Source organism: Elephas maximus, chromosome 6 (genome assembly GCF_024166365.1).
Source record: "Elephas maximus indicus isolate mEleMax1 chromosome 6, mEleMax1 primary haplotype, whole genome shotgun sequence".
Classification (NCBI taxonomy): Eukaryota; Metazoa; Chordata; class Mammalia; order Proboscidea; family Elephantidae; genus Elephas; species Elephas maximus.
Window position 1 is genome coordinate 142031602 of NC_064824.1, and position 17960 is coordinate 142049561.

Below are 17960 nucleotides of genomic sequence, written 5' to 3' on the forward strand. Positions count from 1 at the left end.
ACCATCCCTAGAAGAATATCCAAAGGACCACTAACCATATACAAAGAAGCCCAACCTCATTCACCCGTAGAAAATGCAAGTGAAACATAATAAGATACCCACTCAATGGATAAATTTCTTTTTTAAAGACAATATTAATTTCACAACAATGTGAACTGAATGGAACACTCGTGCTCTTTTGGTGCACATAATAATTGTTACAAACCCTTTTGAAAACTGCTTGGCAGTATTTAAAAGATGAGTACCCACTACTATTGTCCTTCATATGGCTATGAGTTTCCAGCTCAGCCTCTTCAGGGCCTCCTTCATGTCCTTGTTCCATAAACTTTAGACGAGGGGGGTGAGCATGGGGATGACCAGGGTGTAGAAGGTGGAGACCACCTTGCCCTACTCCATGGCCTCCACAGCCCCTGGCTGGGCACACATCACAAAGAAGGTCCCATAGAACAGGGACACAGCAATCATGTGAGAGCCACAGGTGGAGAAGGCCTTGTGTCTCCCGGTTCCCAAATGCATCCTCAGGATGGTCATTGTGATGTAGCCATAGGAGACAAGGACAAAAAAGGTGGTGCCCACAATGATTAGCCTGCAGGTGTTGAACATGACAACCTTGTTGATGGCTGTGTTGGTGCAGGCAATCTGTAGCAGGGGTGGCACATCACAGAAAAAGTGGTTGATGTGGTTGGAGCTGCAGAATGGGAGGCTGGTCTGTAGAATGGAGTTGAGGCAGCCTCTGCAGTTGTGCACAGCACCACGCGGGAGCAGACTGAAGGACACATGATGACTGGGTAGCTCAGGAGACTACAGATGGCCATGAAGCGGTCATAGGCCATGGTGGCCAGGAAGAAAGTCTCAGTGGTAGCTAGCAGGGAGAAGAAGAAGAACTGAGTGGCACAGCCAGTGAAGGTGATGGCCTTGGTTAGAGAGAAGAATTTGGCAAGGGCCTTGGGGCAATGATGGGGGAGTAGCAGAGGTCCAGGAAGGAGAGGTTCTTGAGGAAGAAGTACATGGAGGAGTGGAGGCGGGTGTCCACTGTAAAGACCACAATCATCATGAGGTTTCCCAGCATGGTTTCCATATACAGGGCCAGAAACACAGCAAAGAGCAGGGTCTGAGTCTCCAGCCCACCCTCAAATCCCACTAGCACATACCCCTGCAAAGGGGGTCCTGAGAGGTTCCCATCTGCATGAGTTGGCTGGCCCCAGAGTATGGATGAGGTGGAACAGAGTAGGACTGGTGAAAGGGAGTGAGGGAGTGGGTCATTGTTCACTGTCACATGTCCTCCTGGAGCACAGGACCTGTCAGTGCCACTGCCCACTGCCCAAAGGCCAAAAGCCTCCAGGTTCTCACTCCAGATGAGCTTGGCCTACAAGGGTGACATTTCCTCTGACTCGTTTAACTCATACACGTGTATGGAGCACCATGCTGTCAAATCAGAAAGCAAAAAAGCCACCAAAGACTCCCAGGCTCTGTTGAAAGGACTCAGGAGCTAATTAAAAAGGGACTCCTACTGGCCAAAGATGAACATATTTCAGCATTAAATAACAAATAAACAAACACTACAACAAATTGAATCATAACAAATGTATAAAAATCTGTGAGCTTATATTGGTACTCAAAATAGCAAATACAACAAAAAATCCCCAAAACTCATATGTTAACATTGGTGGTTTTTAGGGCACCATCTCATTACTCTGCCAATTCATAAATAAAAAGAATTCAACATGTATGCTTCCTTTCCTTATGTGGACTCTATTTCAGGGCAATCAAAGAGATGAGTAGGGGAAGTTCTTCTTTTTCATTCCTAATAAACGCAGAAGGATCAATAGACCTAGAAAGTCATCGCTTTGTCCTCTAAATGAGAGTATGGTTTGGGGTAGCAACCAGCGATGACTACTAACACCAGTAGGTAGAGGGTGATAAGGACCTCCACACTGGATGTTCAGCTGGAAGCACCAGGCCTCATTGATCCATCTCACAGAAGTGGGGAAATAGGAGGTTAAGGGTTTCCTGCTGGGACACACTAGAACATTCACAGCCCTCCTATGAAGTATTTCCACCATGATAAGGAGGAAAAGGAGAGGGAGGAGGAAAGAAACAAATGAACTTGAATCTGATCAGCATCTCCATCTAACTACCCAGAGACTGGAAATGCTGTTAAACAACCAGTCTACAGGACATTACGTGTAAAATGACCATAAGAGATTGTTGTTGTTGGTACTTGCCATCGAGTCAATTCCAACTTGAAGCAACCCTATGCACAACAGAATGAAACAATGCCCAGTCCTGCAACATCCTCAAAATTATTGCTATGCTTGAGCCCATTGTTTCAGCCACTGTGTCAATCCATCTCATTGAGGAGCTTCCTCTTTTTCCCTCTCCCTCTACTTTACAAAGTGTCTTAGTCATCTAGCGTGGCTATAACAGAAACACCACAAGTGGTTGACTTTAACAAAGAGAAATTTATTCGCTCATGGTTTAGTAGGCTACAACTCCAAATTCAGGGTGCTGGCTCCAGGGAAAGTCTTTCTGTCTCTGTAGGCTCTGGAGGGAGGTCCTTGTCACCAGTCTTCCCTTGATCTGGGACCATCTTGGCTCAGGAAGCTCAGGTCCAAAGGACATTCTCTGCTCCCGGCACTGCTTTCTTGGTGGTCTGAGGTTCCCATGTCTCACTGCTTCTGTCTTTTATATCTCAAAAGAGACTGGTTTAAGATGCTAAACTTTTAGACCTCATCAGTATAACAACCACTAATCCATCGTATTATCTTATAGTGCTAGGATTTACAACACATGGGGAAATCACATCAGAAGATAAAACGGTAGACAGTCATACAAGGGAATCACAACCTCGCCAAGTTTACAGATACTTTGGGGACACAATTCAATCCATGACACCAAGCATGATGTCCTTCTCCAGGGACTGATCCCTCCTGACAACATGTCTAAAGTATGTGAGACGTAGTCTCTCCGTCCTTGTTTCTAAGGAGCATTTTGGTTGTACTTCTCCCAAGACAGAATTATTCATTCTTTTGGCAGTCCATGGTATATTCAGTATTCTCCGCCAACACCACAATTCAAATGTGTCAATTCCTCTTCGATCACCCTTATTCATTGTCCAGCTTTTGCATGCATATGAGGCAATTGAAAACACCATGGCTTCGGTGGTAGCACCTTAGTCCTCAAGGTGACATCTTTGCTTTTGAACACTTTAAAGAGATGTCTTGCAGCTGATTTGTGCAATGCAATGTGTCTTTTGATTTCTTGACTGCTGCTCCATGGGCTTTGATCGTGGATCCAAGTAAAATGAAATCCTTGACAACTTCAATCTTTTCTCCATTTATCATGATGTTGCTTAATGGTCCAGTTGTGAGGATTTTTTTTTTTTTTATGTTGAGGTGTAATCCATACTGAAGGCTGTAGTCTTTGATCTTCATCAGCAAGTGCTTCAAGTCCCCTTGACTTTCAGCAAGGAAGGTTGTGTCATCTGCATAACGCGGGTTGTTAATGAGTCTTCCTCCAACCCTGCTGCCCCGTTCTTCTTCAGATAGTCCAGCTTTTCGTATTATTTGCTCAACATACAGACTGAATAGGTATGGTGAAAGATTACTATCCTGATGTACACCTTTCCTGACTTTAAACCAATCAGTATCCCCTTGTCCTGTCTGAACAACTGTCTCTTGATCTATGTAAAGGTTCCTCATGAGCACAATTATGTGTTCTGGAATTCCCATTCTTCGCAGTGTTATCCATAATTTGTTATGATCCACACAGTCCAATGCCTTTGCTTAGTCAATAAAACACAGGTAAACATCCTTCTGGTATTTTCTGCTTTCAGCCGGGATCATCTGACATCAGCAATGATATCCCTGGTTCCATGTCCTCTTCTGAAAGCAGCCTGAATTTCTGGCGGTTCCTTTTAGATATACTGCTCCAGCAGTTTTTGAATGATCTTCAGCAAAATTTTGCTTGCGTGTGATATTAATGATATTGTTCTATAATGTCCACATTCGGTTGGATCACCTTTCTTGGGAATAGGCATAAATATGGATCTCTTCCAGTCAGTTGGCCAGGAAGCTGTCTTCCATATTTTGTGTTATAGATGAGTGAGCACCTCCAGCACTGCAACTGTTTGTTGAAACATCTCCATTGATATTCCATCAGTTCCTGGAGTCTTGTTTTTTGCCAATGCCTTCAGTGAAGCTTGGAGACTTCTTCCTTCAGTACCCTCGGTTCCTGATCATATGCCACCTCTTGAAATGGTTAAACATTGACTAATTCTTTTTGCTATAATGACTCTGTGCATTGCAACTCGAGGCTTGAATTTTTTCCTCAGTTCTTTCAGCTTGAGAAACACCAAGTGTGTTCCTCCCTTTTGGTTTTCCATCTCTAGCTCTTTGCACATGTCATTATAATACTTTACTTTGTCTTCTCGAGACACCCTTTGAAACCTTCTGCTCAGTTCTTTCACTCATCAATTCTTCCTTTTTCTTTAGCTGCTCGACATTCAAGAGCAAGTTTCAGAGTGTCCTCTGACACGCATCTTGGTCATTTCTTTCTTTCCTGTCTTTTCATTGACCTTTTACTTTCTTCATGTATGATGTCCTTGATGTCATTCTGCAACTTGTCTGGTCTTCGGTCCCTAGTGTTCAATTCATCAAATCTATTCTTCAAATGGTCTCTCAATTCAGGTAGGATATACTCAAGGTCATATTTTGACTCTCGTGGACTTTCTCTGATTTTCTTCAGTTTCAGCTTGAACTTGCATATGAGCAATTGATGGTCTGTTCCACAGTTGGCCCCTGGCCTTGATCTGACTCATGACATTGAGCTTTTCCATCATCTCTTTCCACATATGTAGTCAATTTGATTTCTGTGTGTTCCATCTGGTGAGGTCCATGTGTATAGTCACCGTTTATGTTGGTGAAAGAAGGTATTTGCAACGAGGAAGTCGGTCATGCAACATTCTATCATTCGATCTCTGGCATTGTTTCTATCACCAAGGCCATATTTTCCAACTACTGATCCTTCTTCTTTTTTCCAACTTTCGCATTCCAATCGCCAGTAATTATCAATGCATCTTGATTGCATGTTCGATCAATTTCAGACTGTAGCAGCTGATAAAAATCTTCTGTTTCTTCATCTTTGGCCCTAGTGGTTGGTGTGTAAATTTGAATAATAGTCGCATTAACTGGTCTTCCTTCTGGGGGTATGGATATTATCCTATGACTGACAGTGTTGTACTGCAGGATAGACCTCGATATGTTCTTTTTGATGGTGAATGCAACACCATTCCTTTTCGAGTTGTCATTCCCAGCATAGTAGACTATATGATTATCCAATTCAAAATGGCCAATACCAGTCCATTTCAGCTCACTAATGCCTCAGATATCGATGTTTATGTGTTCCATTTCATTTTTGACAATTTCCAATTTTCCTAGATTCATACTTCGTACACTACAGGTTCCGATTATTAATGGATGTTTGCAGCTGTTTCTTCTCATTTTGAGTTGTGCCACATCAACAAATGAAGGTCCCGAAAGCTTTACTCCCTCCACGTCATTAAGGTTGACTCCACTTTGAGGAGTCAGATCTTCCCCAGTCATCTTTTGAGTGCCTCCCAATCTGGGACCTCATCTTCCAGCACTGTATCAGACAATGTTCCACTGCTATTCATAAGGTTTTCACTGGCTAATACTTTTCAGAAGTAGACTGCCGGGTCCTTCTTCCTAGTCTGTCTTAGTCTGGAAGCTCAGTCGAAACCTGTCCTCCATGGGTGACCCTGCTGGTATCTGAATACTGGTGGCATAGCTTCCAGCATCACAGCAACATGCAAGCCCCCACAGTAAGACAAACTGACAGACACTTGGGGGCATATATCTATAGACATAGATAAATATTTTTTATTTTTTGTTTTTCATTTTACATTTAACACTAACCACTATATGTTTTTTTACTGTATTGTATATATGCAGCTTACTTTTTTCCACTTCAGTTTTCTGAAGGTCCTTCCTTACTCCATGTGTTTATTTCAAATGTTTTAAACATCATATGACTATGTCTCAATATATTTGTGCAATCTTCTGGTAGAAGATATTTAGTCTTTTTTGTTCTGTGTGTCTGTGTGTGTCTTTTCCAGTGAACAATAATACAACAATGATCAACTTTTTCCCTCTAAGGGAAAAAAGGAATTCTTTAGTAGGGAAAGTCATGTTTTTTTCCTCAACTTCATTTATAAACATATTAATCTAATATCTGGAGGCTCCATTGCATCTTTCCACATTTTTGTCATTCAATTACACTACTCAACCCCAGCGGTGAAAGCCTTCCCTGTTAGGACACCCTGGTTACAAGGAAGAGGACACAGTGCATGATCCCCTTTGGTGACTAGGGGGATGGCACATTGTGGGGATAGAGGGTTATTGATGCCAACATTTATACTTCTGTTCTAGGTTCTTTACCAAGGGTATGTGAAGCTGGCCTGTCTGTATTTGTAACTTCCGTGAGAACATGGGGGTGAACCGTTGTATCTATAAATTACCTTGGGTTTTGACTGTCTTTGGTGAACAGGTACACCATATTAATTTTTTTCTTCTTTTTCCACTTAAACAGCCAAATTTCTCTTCAGATGGTTGAACTGATTAAACACAATCAGCAGTGTATAAGTTCCCATTTTCTCCATCCTTCCTTGTTTTGATGGGTGTGTTAAGTACATAGCATTAAAAAGAAATTGCATTTTCTATCTTCTAATGACTTCCAGTATCTTTTCAAAACATCATCAGCCATTTGATTTACATTTTCTATTAGATATCTGGCAATACTACACTTTGAATTGCTAGAGTTTTCAAAGGAGTCTTGATTTTTGCAGGACAAGTTCCTCCTCCTTATTTTTACTTTTCATAAATTCTTTGGCTATTCTTTGACATGATGAATCCTATTGTAGAATCAGTTTGTTCAATTTTATAAAAATCCTGTTAAGGTTGGAATTTATAGATTAACTTGAAAAATTAAGATCTTTATAATATTGACCCTTCCCATCCATGAACACACTGTGCGTCCACATATACCTGGACTTTTGAGACAAAAGTGGCTGTTTTAGTTAAGTAGTGCTGCTATAACAGAAATAGCATGAGTGGAGACTTTAACAAATAGAAGCTTATTCTCTCACAGTTTAAGAAGCTAGAAGTCCAAATTCAGGGTGCCAGCTCTAGAGGAATGCTTTCTCTGTCAGCTCTAGAGGAAGGTCCTTGTCATCAATCTTTCCCTGGTCTAGGAGCTTCTGAACACAGGGACCCTAGGTCCCAAGGACACACTCACTCCTGGGTCTTCTTTCTTGGTGGTATGAGGTCTCCCATCTCTTGCCTAGCTTCTTTCTCCTTTTACCTCTTGTAAGATAAAAGATGATGCAGGCCATACCCCAGAGAAACTCCCCTTACATATGATCAGGGCTGTGACCCGAGTAAGGGTGCTGCATCCCACCCTAATCCTCTTTAACATAACCTCATCTTGCCTCATTAAGCACAGGCAGAGATCAGGATTTACAACACACAGGGAAATTACATCAGATCACAAAATAGAGGACAACCACAGGATACTGGGAATCATGGCCTAGCCAAGTTGACACACATTTTTGGGGGGACACAATTCAATCCATAACAGTGGCATTGTACTGCAGTTGGGAAGGATTGCTTTTCCGTAAATAATAGTCAATTGATAGTATAGCCATTTGGCAAAAAGGTAAAACTTGACCCTGCCTCAAAACAACCACAAAAATTAATTGCATATGAGTTGTCTCTCTTAATATAAAAGGCTGGTCAATTAAACTTCTAAAACATAACCTGGAGGACTTTCTCTGTGATGTTGGTATGCAGTTTTTTTGTGATATAGACACAGAATAATAGATGGATAATCTTACTACATTAAATGTAAGAAATTCTGTTGATTGAAAGACACCATTAGAGAGTGAAAATAAAAGCCACAAAGTAGAAGAAGATATTTGGGCATCATACCATCAACAAAGGTCTCATCTCCAGAACATATAAGGAACCCCTACAAATCAATAAGAAAAAGACAGTTAAAGTGCAAACCATAGATACTACTCCCAGCAGAATATCCAAATGACCACTAAATATATGAAAAGACGCCAATCTCATTCACCAGTAGGAAAATGGAAGCCATGCATAATAAGAAATACATCAAATGTCTAAAATAAAATTTAAAAAAAGACAATATTGATTTCACACAATGAGAAGCAATTGGAACTCTCATACTGTTGTTGGGTGGCATAAAAATTGCTATAAATCTCTTTGAAAACTGCTTGGTAGTATTCAAAAATGAACTTCTGCCTACTAATTACAGCCCTCCTTCACATGGCTACATGTTTCCAGCCCAGCCTTTTCAGGGCCTCCTTCACGTCCTTGTTCCATAGGCTATAGATGAGGGGGTTGAGCATGGAGATGACCAAGGTGTAGAACATGGAGACCACCTTGCCCCTGGCTGGGTATACGTCACAAAGACGGACCCATAGAACAGGGACACAACAATCTTGTGAGAGCCACAGGTGGAGGAAACCTTGTGTCTCCCAGTTCCCAAATGCATCTTCAGGATGTTCACTGTGATGTAGCTGTAGGAGATAAGGACAACAAGGGTGGTCCCCGCAATGATCAGCCCACAAATGCAGAATATGACCAGTTAATTGAAGGCTGTATTGGCACCAGGGCTCCTTGCCTGGACTCTAGTGGCCCTCCATCAGTCAGGGTTTCTGTCCCTTGAGAGTCTCAGGGGGCTGCCACCAAAGCCCAGCCGTCAGGCAGATCCTGGAGAGCAGCTCAGTCTCAGGGTCTGAGAGCCAGCAGAGAGGGGTGGGACACATGTAGAGATACCCTCCCCATTGTTCCCATGTCTGGCCCATGCCCCATACTCATCAGCGTCCCCTCTGGGCTCAATTTGCTATAGCATAACACCCACGGAGACCTGGAAAGTCTGTCCTAGTCTGCTTGGGCTTCTTCCATCGGGGCTGCTTCCCACCCCGCCATGGCACAGACCACACAGGACAGCCATGAGCAGAGGCTGGGCACCACACCTGGGGGACTGGTAACAGGTGTAGGCTGTGAAGCCTGGCCAGAATGCTGAGGGGGTGGCCACCCTAGTGCAGGAGGAGTGGGCGGAGGCGGTAGGGGGCAGGCTGACATCACAGGGAGGGTTTGGGGTGCGTGTGCTTGTGCAGGCCGATTTCAGTGTGGATGATTAGCTACCTCGAGGCAGATCTGGGGTGTCATGGAGAGGGTGCCTTTGGAGGGAATGAGCTCCCTGACCAGGAGATGTGTAAGCAGAGGCGGGTGGTCAGTGGTGAGACCTAGAGGAAGAGTCATCCCCACATCCCTCCCAGCCCCGCAGTGCTCCTACAAGGTGGCTGGTGACAACATAGATATTCAAACAGATGGAAGGATGGGTGTGCCAATGTCCTCTCCTGGTGAGACATTGTCTCCTACCCTCACACAGCAGCCATGTGGGACCATCAGTGCTGCCATGCCCAGTGGGGCCCCCATCTCCCTAGTAGGGGACCTGCTCCGTGAAGCTGTGTGCCAAGGGCAGAGTGGAGTGCTGCCCCAACTATGGGCAGGAGCTCCAGGAGGCCTGGCAGAGCTGGTGGCCTCTGGATGCCTATCCCTGCACTCACGCACACTGAGGACCACTGTGACCCATCTGTCCAGCAGCCTCAGCAAATGAGCTCACTGTGCTCCTTCTGCCCTGAGGCCCTCAATTTAATGTCCCCGTGGCTATTTCCTGGACAAGTAACTCCCCTCTGGGGCCTCCAGCTCCTCACAAACCTGACTGCCGGGGACATGGGTACCCAGAAGGTTGTTAGTATGTTCATCTGCAAAGCCATGCTCCCTGTTTAACTTTGGAAAACACACAGGCCTGTCACCCTGGCTGGTTTAGCTGAACCCTGGGGCTGCAGGGGGCGCTCAGTAGACCAGCCTTTAGCTGAGTGGTAGAAATGTTTTTGTGGTGTGGAAAGCCTGTAATGAACACCCCTCAGCTCTTCATTCAACTCTTGACCGCAGGGACAGGTCCCAGGACGAGCAGCCTCAGCATCACCTGGGAGCCTGTGTTTGTACAAGATCCCCAAGCATTTCTGTTCACATTGCACTTCAGCGAGTATTGCCTCCTTGTCTCGGAGGCGTAGGACAGCTCTCGGTGAGCTCTTGGCTTAACAGGTGTAAAGTCAGGTTTCTCTGTCCTCCTGGGAATCCACTGTCAGGGCAACTGTACCCCACGCCCTGCTGAGCACGTTCACCACAGTCCCCTCTATTTGTCATGATTGTCATGACTCACGCAAGGCCACAAAGCAAGGGCCTGTACTCCTGGGTTGCTGGGCTCCTGACTCCTGGTCTGTGCTGATGGTGATGACATGGCACTGAGGACCCCAGCGACCCAGTACTGGACCCTCTACAGTGAAGTGAGCAAGGGAAGGGAGCATGTGGGGTACCTGGGTCCCAGATGGGCCCAGGCGATCCAGGCTCTGGTACAGAAAGCTGCCAGGTCCTTGGTGGAGGCAGGGAAGCTCAGCTCAGCTCCTGCACGCTTGGTCCCCATAGCATGGTGGGGCGATGTGGGTGAGCCCGCACCATGGGGTAAATGCAGCGATGTTCCTCTGTGCCTGGCATGACTGGGACTTGAGCCTCACATGGTCAATTGGGGCAGTTGTTTGTGTTCAGGCCTGCAGTGTGCTGGGACTCCTGGCCCCATGGGTCCCTGTCACCATCCTTGGTTGGACCCATTACCTCCAAGGCTGGTGCTGAAGCCTGGAAACTGCTCAGGGGCCCCAGAGGGCATGCAGGAGACCAACACAGAGCCTCAGACAGATCCAGTGGATTTCAGTGGAGAGGCCGCCTCCCGGGGTGACAGGGGTGTCCTCCTGGGCCCTTAGCCCCTCCTGTCCCCTCCCCACCCAACACATCTCCACCAATTTGGTGGAGGAAAAGTGACCTAGTGGGGAAATTCCTGCCCCAGGAACCTGGAAACCTGTTTTCTACTGGGCAGCCCCTCTCACCATCTTACATTAGAACATTAAAAAAGGTAGTCGCCAAGCTCCTTTCTGCTTTTTTTCCCAAGAAACATGTTTAACATTCTCTGTGTTTTAAGATTCAAAATGAATACCCACATGAAGAAATTCAAACAATTAAGAAATGATCAAGTAAAAAGGGAGACATTGCTCCCTTAATCCAGGAAAAACTTAGAAAGATTAACACCTAGAAACAAATCTCTCCCTGAGCAGGTGGACACTTGTGACCTTTGCTTCCTTTATTTATTTTTGGTTTGGGTGTCCTAAAAATTAGATCATGGTATTCATTCATTCTACAATTTGATTTTTTCACTTAGCACTGTAAACGTATCTCTGAGTCAGTTTCTCTCCCTTTGTATAAAACCAAAATCCAAACTTATTGCCTTCAAGTTGATTCCAATTCATAGCGACCCTATAGGACAGAGTAGAAGTGACCCATAGGGTTTCCACAGAGTGCCTGGTGGATTCCAGCTGCCGGCCTTTTGGTTAGCAGCTGAGCTCTTAAGCAGTACATCACCAGGGCTCTGCCTTCATATATGGATACTATAATTTCTTTAGCCAACAGATTCATAGATATTGAGGTTATTTTTTTCCCTGTCACCAACAACATTGCAAGGTGTGTTAGTTTTGTCCTCAGGGAGATGTTCCCATAGGTGAGAAACTGATTTGTACACTGATCCCCTACTGTGCCCAAAGAAGTTGTGCGATTTCTTCTGCTGTTGGCATGGAAAGGCAGATGTCTCTCCCCTGCCAGTACTTAAGGTCACCAACCTGCATAACATCCACGCATCTAACAAACCACCTGCTAGCTCGTCTGGTCAGCATGACTTTATTGTGGGTGTGGCTGCACATCCTTTGGTATGTTTGCTGGCCATTTGAGTTTCTAAGTCTGTAATTGTCCTGGGCAGTGACACACCCAGCCCGACAATGATGAAGACCTACCTGGATACTGTGGCCGATCAATCCAGGTGGACACCCCCTTTCCTTGCAGACCATGGCCCTGGCCCAGGAGCATCATATCCTCGGGATCGGTGACCTCGCAGAGTTGCTTTCCCAACACAGAGCAGAACCGTTCCCACTCATTCACACCCTCCAGATCCAAGGCTTCTCACTGGATTCAGTTCCCTACTGGGCAGGAAAGCTTTTACATGATCAGTCTTTTCTCCCTCCATAGGGTTTTCAAGGCTGTGACCTTTTGGAAGCAGATCGCCGGGCCTGTCTTCCAAGGCGTCTCTGGCCGGGATTGAACTGCCAACCTTTCAGATAGTAGTCAAGTGCTTAATCATTTGTGCCACCCCAGGACTCCTAATGTGTCTCTTAAAAAAAAAAAAAAAAAAAAGGCCAAACCCGTTGAATTGATTCTGACTCATAGCAACCCTTTAGGACATAGCAGAACTGCCCCAGAGGGCTTCTTTAAACTGCTGACCTTTTGGTTAGCAGCCGAGCTCTGAACCACTATACCGCCTAAAACCCCGCTGCCCTTGAGTCAATTCTGACTCATAATGACCCTACAGGACAGAGTAGAAATGCCTCATAGAGTTTCCAAGGAGTGCCTGGCGGATTCAAACTGCTGACGTCTTGGTTAGCAGCTGTAGCATTTAACCACTACGCCACCAGGGTTTCCACTATACCACCTAGGGACTCCTAATATGCCTCTTAGGACTCTTTAAAAATTTTCTCTTCTCTCCCTCTCCCTGTCTGTCTGTCTGCCTACCTGTCTGCAATGTATGTCGTAAGGAAAATGGATTTTTAATTTTAATTTTTATTAAATTCAGTGGTTTTATCAAAGAATTTTATTTGAGGGACTTTTCTGAAAAGACTTCTAGATGAGCTATTTCATTTTTACTAATGGGTATAAAATATTTTATGATGTTGCTGTAATTTATTAAACTATTCCCTTATTGCTGGTCATTAACTTTATTTCCAGCTTATGGGCCACTATGAACAATAAAATAAATGTCCTTCTCCATGGATCATTAAGTATTTTTTATTGTATTTATTGAGATAAGAATATACACATTTTTATTAAGCAAAGTTTGTTTAGATTTATTATTTTATTTGTATATGATATCTTCTTGATTTTTAGACAACATTTTTACAATCTTTTCTTTCTTTGCTGAAGCAGAATTTATAAGGCCTGTTAATAGTAAACTCTATTTTTTTCAATGTTGGAAAAAAGTGTTCATATTTACTTGTTTTATTAATAGGTATTTCAGCTATGCAATTGTTGGCTAATAATTATTATTTATTAGCACTTTGAAGACATTTTCTACTCTTTTCTAGGTTTTCATTGTTGCAATTAAGAAATAGCAATACCAAAAAGAATTGGTCGAAGTTCAACCATTCTCAGGAGGTAACATGTAAGCAGGAACTGATGGCACTGAAGGAAGTAGTCCACGCTGCACTGAAGGCACTGGTGAAACCAAGGCTCCAGGAAACGACGGAATACCAGGTGAGATGTTTCAACCAACAGATGCAGTGCAGGAAGTGCTCACTTGTCTAGGCCAAAAAATTAGGAAGACTGCTACCTGGGCAACCGAATGGAAGAGGTCCGTGTTTATGCCTATTCCCAAGAAAGGCAATTCCACTAAATGCTGAAATCATTGAACAATATCATTAATATCACAAGCAAGTAAAATTATGCTGAAGATGATTCAAAAGCGGCTGCAGTAGTATATCAACAGGGAACTGCCCGAAATCCCAGCTGGATTCAGAAGAAGACATGGAACCAGGGATATCATTGTTGATGTCACATGGAACCTGGCTGAAAGCAGAGAATACCAGAAAGATGTTTACCTGTGTTTTATTGGCTATGCAAAGACATTTGGCTGTGTGGATTATAACAAATTATGGATAACCTTGGGAAGAATGGGAATTCCAGAACACTTAATTGTGCTCATGAGGAAAGTGTACATAGATAAGTGGCAGTTGTGCAAAGGTAACAAGGGGATACTGCCTGGTTCAAAGTCAGGGAAGGTGTGGGTCAGGGTTGTACCCTCTCACCATACCTATTCAACCTGTATGCTGAGCTCATAATCTGAGAAGTTGGACGGTAAGAAGAACAGGGCATCAGCATTAGAAGACTCATTAACAACCTGTGTTATGCAGATGATACAACCTTGCCTGCTGAAAGTGAAGAGGACTTGAAGCACTTACTAATGAAGATCAAAGACCACAGCCTTCAGTATGGATTACACCTCAACACAAAGAAAACAAAAATCTTCACAACTGGACCAATGAGCAACATCATGATAAGTGAGGAAAAGCTTGAAGTTGTCAAGGATTTCATTTTACTTGGATCCACAATCAACGCCCATGGAAGCAGTACTCAAGAAATCAAAAGACACATTGCACTGGCCAAATCTGCTGCAAAAGACTTCTTTAAAGTGTTCAAAAGCAAAGATGTCACCTTGAAGACTAGGGTGCGCCTGACCCAAGCCAGGGTATTTTCAATTGCCTCCAATGCATGTGAAAGCTGGATGATGAATAAGGAGGACCAAAGAAGAATTGACACTTTTGAATTGTGGTGTTGGAGAAGAATATTGAATATACCATGGACTGCCATAACAAATGAACAAATCTATCCTGGATGAAGTACAATCAGAATACTCCTCAGAAGAAAGAATGGCGAGACTGCATCTCACATAGTTTGGACATGTCAGCAGGGATCAGTCCCTGGAGAAAGTCATCATGCTTGGTGAAAAGGAGGAAGACTCTCAACAAGAAGGATTGATACAGTGGCTGCAACAATGGGCTTAAGCATAACAACGATTATGAGAATGGCATGACTGGGCAGTGCTTTGTTCCGTTGTACATAAGGTCGCTATGAGTTGGACTGACTGGATGGCACCTAACGACATTAAGAAACTAGTGCCAGCCTAAATGATATTACTTTGTAGTAGCCTGTCTTTTCTCTCCGGTTGCTTTTAAGGTCTCTTTTTGTCTTTGATGTTCTAAAGTTTTACTATGATGTATGTCATCTGTACTTTCGTTGAGTCTTCCTTGGGATTGTCTGGAATTTCAGACCCTAAGGTTTAGTGTCTGTGACCAATTATTGGCCATCAACTCTCTTTGAATATTGCTTCTCATTCACTTTCTTTTGTTTCTTCTTTTGTAACTCTTATTAGATGCGTATTTGGCACTGTCACTCCCCTTTCATAATATGTATTTTACATTTATTTGTTTCTCTGCCCTGCGTCCTGGGCAATTTCTTTAGATCTATCTTTAAGTTTTCTAATTCTATATTCAGTGGTGCCTACTTTGCCATATAATCTGCTAGCAGAATTTTTAATTTTAATAATTATATTTTTCATTTCTGGAAGTTCTTCTTGATTCTTTTTCTAATCTTCAAGTTCATTTGTAAGAATCTCTTGCTCTTTACACATGTTTTTGATCCTTTTTGCCTGTCTACCTGCCTGCCTAACTTTTTGCTTCCCTTTTCCTTTTTAAAATGTGTACCTAAGGCACAAAGAAGTGGACTAATTAAAATCCTTGGCTTAGGACACACTTTTGATAATGGCCCATTCGTGCTCTATCTTATGCAACTTTGTTTTACTTTCTAATACACCCTTTTTTTTTATTAACTTTTACTGAGCTTCAAGTGAACGTTTACAAATCAAGTCAGTCTGTCACACATAAGTTAAATATACATCTTACTCCTTACTCCCACTTGCTCTCCCCCTAATGAGTCAGCCCTTCCAGTCTCTCCTTTTGTGAAAACTTTGGCAGCCTCCAACTCTCTCTATCCTCCCATCCCCCCTCCAGACAGGAGATGCCAACACAGTCTCAAGTGTCCACCTGATATAATTAGCTCACTCTTCATCAGCATCTCTCTCCCACCCACTGTCCAGTCCCTTTCATGTCTGATGAATTGTCTTCGGGGATGGTTCCCGTCCTGTGCCAACAGAAGGTTTGGGGACCATGACCGCCGGGATTCCTCTAGTCACATCCAGACCATTAAGTATGGTCTTTTTATGAGAATTTGGGGTCTGCATCCCACTGATCTCCTGCTCCCTCAGGGGTTCTCTGTTGTGCTCCCTGTCAGGGCAGTCATCAGTTGTGGCAGGGCACCATCTAGTTCTTCTGGTCTCAGGATAATGTAGGTCTCTGGTTCATGTGGCCCTTTCTGTCTCTTGGGTTCTTAGTTGTCGTGTGACCTTGGTGTTCTTCATTCTCCTTTGATCCAGGTGGGTTGAGACCAATTGATGCATCTTAGATGACCGCTTGTTAGCTTTTAAGCCCCCAGACACCACATTTCAAAGTGGGATGCAGAATGTTTTCATAATAGAATTATTTTGCCAATTGACTTAGAAGTCCCCTTAAACCATGATTCCCAAACCCCTGCCCTTGCTTCGCTGACCTTTGAAGCATTCAGTTTATCCCAGAAACTTCTTTGCTTTTGGTCCAGTCCAGTCCAGTTGAGCTGACCTTCCATGTATTGAGTGTTGTCCTTCCCTTCACCTAAAGCAGTTCTTATCAGGTATTTAATCAGTAAAAAGCCCTCTCCCTCCCTCCCTCCCTCCTCCCCTCGTAACCACAAAAGTATGTATTCTTCTCAGTTTATACTATTTCTCAAGATCTTATAATAGTGGTCTTATACAATATTTGTCCTTTTGCAACTGACTCATTTCGCTCAGCATAATGCCTTCCAGATTCCTCCATGTTATGAAATGTTTCAGAGATTCGTCACTGTTCTTTATCGATGCGTAGTATTCCATTGTGTGAATATACCACAATTTATTTACCCATTCATCCGTTCATGGACACCTTGGTTGCTTCCAGCTTTTCGCTATTGTAAACAGAGCTGCAATAAACATGGGTGTGCATATATCTGTTTGTGTGAAGGCTCTCGTTTCTCTAGGGTATATTCCGAGGAGTGGGATTTCTGGGTTGTATGGTAGTTCTATTTCTAACTGTTTAAGATAACGCCAGATAGATTTCCAAAGTGGTTGTACCATTTTACATTCCCATCAGCAGTGTATAAGAGTTCCAATCTCTCCGCAGCCTCTCCAACATTTATTATTTTGTGTTTTTTGGATTAATGCCAGTCTTGTTGGAGTGAGATGGAATCTCATCGTAGTTTTAATTTGCATTTCTCTAATGGCTAATGATCGGGAGCATTTTCTCATGTATCTGTTAGCTGCCTGAATATCTTCTTTAGTGAAGTGTGTGTTCATATCCTTTGCCCACTTCTTGATTGGGTTGTTTGTCTTTTTGTGGTTTAGTTTTGACAGAATCATATAGATTTTAGAGATCAGGCGCTGGTCGGAGATGTCATAGCTGAAAATTCTTTCCCAGTCTGTAGGTGGTCTTTTTACTTTTTTGGTGAAGTCTTTAGATGAGCATAGGTGTTTGATTTTTAGGAGGTCCCAGTTATCGGGTTTCTCTTAGTCATTTTTGGTAATGTTTTGTATTCTGTTTATGCCTTGTATTAGGGCTCCTATGGTTGTCCCTATTTTTTCTTCCATGATCTTTATCGTTTTAGTCTTTATGTTTAGGTCTTTGATCCACTTGGAGTTAGTTTTTGTGCATGGTGTGAGGTATGGGTCCTGTTTCATTTTTTTGCAAATGGATATCCAGTTATGCCAGCACCATTTGTTAAAAAGACTATCTTTTCCCCAATTAACTGACTCTGAGCCTTTGTCAAATATCAGCTGCTCATATATGGATGGATTTATATCTGCGTTCTCAATTCTGTTCCATTGGTCTATGTGCCTGCTGTCGTACGAGTACCAGGTTGTTTTGACTACTGTGGCCGTATAATAGGTTCTGAAATCAGGTAGAGTGAGGCCTCCCACTTTCTTCTTCTTTTTCAGTAATGCTTTGCTTATCCAAGGTTTCTTTCCCTTCCATATGAAATTGGTGATTTGTTTCTCTATCCCCTTAAAAAATGACA

General features: G+C 43.4%; 1 pseudogene; it reads right to left on the bottom strand.

The window, feature by feature from the left end:
* Window positions 1–261: 261 nt before the first annotated feature.
* On the bottom strand, window positions 262–12083 carry LOC126078386 (olfactory receptor 12-like; annotated as a pseudogene).
* Between the last annotated feature and the right edge of the window lie 5877 nt (window positions 12084–17960).